Genomic DNA, 5,911 nt, shown 5'->3' on the forward strand with positions numbered 1-5,911 from the left:
TCCCATAGAAAAACCATTTGTTGCCTCAAGTTCTGTTCCCACAAGTGAGCAAAGAGAGAATTTTTTTAATCCCATTTACTTATTTTGTATGTGTGTAGCCACATGTGCATGCCCAAGACAACCTGTGCAGGCCAACCTTCCAAGTGATTTCCAGAGAGATTAAGCTCAGGTCCTGAGGTGTGGTGGCAAGTGCCCTTACCTGCTGAGTCATGTTGATGGCCCAGAGTTTAATCACACATCCTCCTTAGTGATTCCAGAGAGCACAGTTGCACATTTCTGGAAGGTAAGTTTGTGGGTTGGGGAGCATTGGACACCTTTTAAATTTTACTTATCCTTGTGTGCATATGATGTTTGTGTGGGCACAAACACACCAAGGCACCTGTGTGTAGGTCAGAGGACAGTGTCAGTCAGAGCTCTCCTTCAACCTTTACATGTGTTCTGGGAATCTCAGGATGCAAGTCTTCTCCCTGGCTTGGCAGCTTTTGTCTATAAATCCTGTGGTAAATATTTGCCTCCGATTAACTGTAGACCTGAAATAGAGCGTAACAGGCCAGGACACACACTGCAACCATGGGACTTGAGGTGTTCCATCCCTGGTATTTTGTAGTCACTTTGATCTCCACTGTGTTTAGATGTGAAACAGTGGAGCCTGGCAAACAGGAAAGACTGTCATTTCTATTTGGTAAGTGAAAATTTCAGCTTATTGGTGAAATACTTCCATGAATTTGAGTAGTACCAGTCAAACGCAGATTTTAAAAGAAGTTACAAAGAAAGAAGTTAGTTGTGCCACAACAGACATTGTAAACCTTACAGGAATCAAATTGTGAAGAATGGCAGGGATGACCATGATCCCGTCTTGTATGGGCCCAAAACTTAGAGGATGCTTGAAAAAAATCATTTTTTTGCAAGAATTAGACTTTTCCTAAATAAATTCAAAATAATGACAAAGACTGCTTTCATTTTTTTCCTCTGGCTTTTAGAGAAAAGGGAAATTCTGGAATTTTTTGAATAAAAAATTATGATAAAGTATCTGGTAAAATAAATAAGATTCTTTACAGGGACATTCTAAAGCTACAAGAACCAAATCTGAAGTAAAGAGGATGAAGACCTGGGCAGGATGGTAATTTTTCTAACTTACTATATTTATAGGGCTGTCATGAATCTCTACCAAATTTATCATTATTTTGAAAGTCTTAGATTTATCTCTTACTTTAAATTAAAAATAATAAAGCTATCTTTGGGTTAATTATAAGTGAAGACACAACAGGCAGATCTGGCTCTTCCCTCTGAATATGCAGCAAAGACCAGTAATTGTACAGAATCCCAGATGGACAAAGGCAGAATTTGTATCCTGTGATTTTGTTCCTGTGGCAAACTGACCTGGTGATCACTTCCATGCCTTTTACCACTTCTGTGTATCTTTGAGCACTGCACATTTCTATTTATGTATCATAAAACTTTCCATATTTGTATTATACCATAAATATTTTCCCCAAACTATGTTTATTAACTTAAATCTCTGAGAATCCGTTTTGATATGCATAGTGCTAGCTCATTTATTTTTATCTCTGCCATGTTCCAGAGCGTGAATCCATCTTTTTTCAATGCATCCTCTCGAGAGTGAATGTTTCTTTCCAAATGTTCCTGGCGGCTGTGTCCCTCCGTGTTCATGTCGCCCTAGGTACATACCCACACTCCTACAGCATCAGAGGACAGGCATTTTTAAAAACATCACTAAATATGCCATATTGTTCCTCAAAATATTTGTACAAATTTATGTTCCCAGAAGGAGTGTAGGAAGATTCCTGTTAAAACACTCAGTGGCACTTGCTACACTGGCAATTTAGTTTTCATAAATACCAGTGCAAAATGCTGCAGTGCTGGGTTGATGTCACGTCTAAGGTCTGCTGAGGTTGGTCATCTTCACACTTTGTGTGAACTCAGCGTCAAATGCCCTTAAATCTCTCACTGTGTCCCTATGTTCCTTAACAACCCTGATAGTCTCAATACTGTAACTGCACAAGTTAGTAGGTTAAAATTTCATGGCAATTCTGCTTATCAACGGTTAGTAACACTCAAAAATTCAATTGTGTATTACCTGGAAGTTAGTCCTCCTGCAATTCTTCGCACAGATATTTATTACCAGCTTTTGCATGTCTCTATTCTTGTATAAATCTTTATTTTTCTAAATTTAGAAAAATTATTGATACTTCGGTCTATTGTTAAAGAAAAAAAAATGAGAAATACCCATCAATTGCTTTGTGTTTCAGAACTACCAACTTGGGACACAGAAATAATTCAACCACAAGGAAATAATTTAATCTTTAAAATACACTAGCATTTGAGACAAAGCAGCTTTATTGTATAGACCTGCAGTCTTTGAAAACCAAAGTTATCTTGGCCCATAGATGTTAATTTTCCTCCGGAGTTCTCCTTCGTTGTGTGGAGTAAGCCCATCACCCCAGCATTTTCCTCTCTGTAAATACCTAGCTCACACCTGCTTCAAAGGGCACATCTCCCTTCCTGAAACCTCCTCCCTGGACTTCTTCTGGGTCTAAGAAAATACCATTAACCCCGACCTCCAAGTTGCCCTCTCTCTCTCTCCATCTCCTCTCTCTCAGCTCTCCTCCCTCCTTCACCTTCTTTGCGTTCATAAAATATTCTCAACTGCTTTGTGCATTGTTCTTTACCTTTGTACATTGTTCCATAACACGACTCCAATAAGCCAGGGCTCTGGTACATCTCAAGTGCCCAGAACCGCAGTGAGATGCCAGCACACAATGACTGCGCTCTGAGCGCTAGGTCAGGTTTGTAGAAGATACAAATTTCCTGCCTTAGGTCTGCGACAGTCCATTCGACACTGGGGAGCGCATCAGTGAAGACACAGCTGTGACAATTCATTTTCCATATCTGATGTTCTAGACATAAGCTTCTAAGTTGAAGGTGTTTTTTTGGTACTGGAATACTTGATAGGGGTGTGAACTAGAGATAGCACGTTTTGCATATGGCAAAAAAAAGGTAGAAATTCAGCTGGCAGAGGGCAGCATTGGCACTCTGGGAGTCTCAGAGGTGTTGTTAAACAACACTGACACCTTTATTTTCCATTTTGCTCTTTAAGGAAGTTTTACTAAAGCAAAAATACTATAATCCAAATTATGTTTCCTTGCTCAGTAACTTAAAACAGAATGGACATTCTGAGCTATTCCACAGTAAAAAAAATAATAATAATAAAAGTAATTACAAAATTAAAGAAATGCTTTAAATTTTTGTACTTTGCTAAAAATAAATCGCTTTTATCCAAGGTCTATAAAGCATTGTTCTTAACTTTTACCATTTTTGTTATTTGTTGTTGTAAATCAAGTCATCTAGGACTAGTATTGATTGCTAGAGCTGACATTGCCTAGGTACAGAAGTTTCCAAGTTTCGTTTCCTTTTTATGTTTTTCTTTTTTTGTTTCCATTTTTTTCTTATGTTTAGACATTTCCTTTGCTTTTAAACAGTTGCCCTAACTGCTTTCTGGGTAGCCCCTTTAGCTTGGTGGGCCTGGAGTACAGCTATAGCCTCATCAACCTTAGCGTGCAGACACTCAGGAGACTCAAGCATGCGCTGTAATTCGAAATTATCGATCTCCAGCAGCATGCCAGTGATTTTGCCAGCAAGAGTAGGGTGCATGGCTTGAATGAGAGAGAACAGCCATTCGCCCAGCACTTGCTTATGCTCCTGAGGAGCAGATGCCAGTCCGGAAGCACTCAGAGGTTCCTGGTCTTGGACATGAACATGAGGCTGTAGCATGGTGATCTGTGGCTGTACATTAAGATGTTGGGGCGCATTATGGACCCCACTGGTGTATTTATACTGAGGAACAGCACGCACAACAGCTGTAGTTGCAGCATAGGTCGCGGGAAGTGGATTCATCATCTGTGTGGAAGTGTTAGCAACATGCTGTGTGGACACGCCTCGTGGGACCTGTGATGATGCTGAGCCTATAGTACCGAATGGTGGCACGGACGTCACTGGGTGCAGAGCACTGGGCACGTTTTGGAAGGCATGAGGTCTGGCACCCTGAGCAGCCCCATGAGGATTTGGTCTTAGCTGAGCGCTTTGGCCAGGGGTGTAGTACGCCGAACGGTTTTGAGTCGGCTGCGCAGCCACCGTGAAGTAGCTTGAAGGAGGGTGTGCTGGCTGGAAGGGGTTGATTACCGGACTGGGCACAGCCCGGACACGCGCCACTCTCTGCATGTACTGGTTGCTGAGGTGTGCCTGGCGCTCTTCCTTGCGTTGAGCTAAAGCCACATACAGTGGCTTGGTGCCCAAAATTCTCCCATTCATTTCTGTAACAGCTTTGGTGGCTTCTTCCGGAGAAGAGAAACACACAAAGCCAAACCCTTTGCTGCGACCACCCTCCGTCGTCACCTTTGCGCTAGTGATTGTGCCAAAGGGCGAAAACTCCTTGCGGAGCTGCAGGTCATCTACACGGTCATCCAGGTTTTTCACATACAGGTTCACACCCTGGCACCTGACGCTCCTGTCTGGCGGCATCTGTTCGACTTTGTGCTCCTCTTGCTTCATCTGTCCAATTTTGTGCCTCAGCTCCGTCTGCCGCTCCTCCTTTTTCTGAGCTCGACCCACGTAGATCTGCTTCCCGTTGAGGTCTTTTCCGTTCATCTCATCCACGGCTCTCAGTGCATCTTCATGCCTTTCAAAGCTCACGAATCCAAACCCTCTGGACTTCCCACTTTCATCAGTCATGACCTTGACACTCAAGGCACGCCCAAATTTGCCAAAGAGATGCTCCAGCCCCTCGTCATCCATGTCTTCTCCTAGGTTCTTGATGTAAACATTGGTGAACTCTTTGGCCCGAGCCCCGAGCTCGGCCTGTCGGTCTCTGCGGGACTTAAACCGTCCGACAAACACCTTGCGGTCGTTGAGGAACATGCCGTTCATCTTCTCGATGGAGCGCTCGGCCTCTTCCTGGGCCTCGAAGTGCACAAACCCATAGCCTTTGGAGCCGTTCTCGTCACACACCACCTTGCAGGACAGGATGTTGCCGAAGGCGGAGAACGTGTCGTACAGCGCTTTGCTGTCGATGGCCCGGTCCAGGTTCTTCACGAATATGTTGCCTATACCACTCTTGCGAAGGGAGGGGTCCCGCTGTGACCACATGATGCGCACGGGCCGGCCCTTGATCACATCGAAGTTCATGGTGTCCAAGGCGCGCTCGGCGTCCTCCAGCTGCTGGAAGGTGACGGACGCGTAGCCCAGCGAGCGCCGTGTGGTCCTGTCCCTGTAGACGCGGATGGAGAGGATGGGCCCTGCGGGGCTGAACTTCTCGTAGAGCATCGCCTCGGTCACGTCGGGGTGCAGGTCCCCCACGTAGAGCGAGGCCAGCGAGTAGCCGTGGTCGGCGGGGTTCATGTCTGCACAGTGCGGTCCTCCCCAAACGGGGAGGGGACAGCGCCAGGCGCAGGAACAGAAGTCAACCGGAATGGAAAGCTCCTCAACCGCCTAGAACCCAGAGGTCCCGCTGCACGGGCGGCCTACTTCCGGCGGGAGCGGGAGGCCTACTTCCGGCGGGAGCGAGGCGGTGCAGGGTCCGGGTGGAGGAAGGAAGACCTGGTCTCTGGGTTCCGGCTCAGAGCCGCCTGGTGGCCACTGGCAGCCGCTGGGTCCTGATGCGTCACCAGCTTGCTTCGTTAAAGCATCTTATGGGGAAGATATGGATCAGGATTTCTTTTCTTTTCTTTTCTTTTCTTTTCTTTTCTTTTCTTTTCTTTCTTTTCTTTTCTTTTCTTTTCTGTTCTGTTGTTCTGTTCTTTTCTTTCTTTCTTTAAAATAAAATGTGGGGGACTGGTGAGATGGCTCCGCGGTTAGGAGCTCTGACTGCTCTTGCAGAGGACTTGGGTTCAATTTA

At 45.2% G+C, this 5,911-nt stretch overlaps 1 pseudogene; it reads right to left on the reverse strand.

The window, feature by feature from the left end:
* Window positions 1-3,492: 3,492 nt before the first annotated feature.
* On the reverse strand, window positions 3,493-5,531 carry LOC103729222 (annotated as a pseudogene).
* Window positions 5,532-5,911: the final 380 nt, after the last annotated feature.

The sequence above is a fragment of the Nannospalax galili genome, unplaced genomic scaffold (assembly GCF_000622305.1).
Source record: "Nannospalax galili isolate Female #2095 unplaced genomic scaffold, S.galili_v1.0 scaffold372, whole genome shotgun sequence".
Lineage (NCBI taxonomy): Eukaryota > Metazoa > Chordata > Mammalia > Rodentia > Spalacidae > Nannospalax > Nannospalax galili.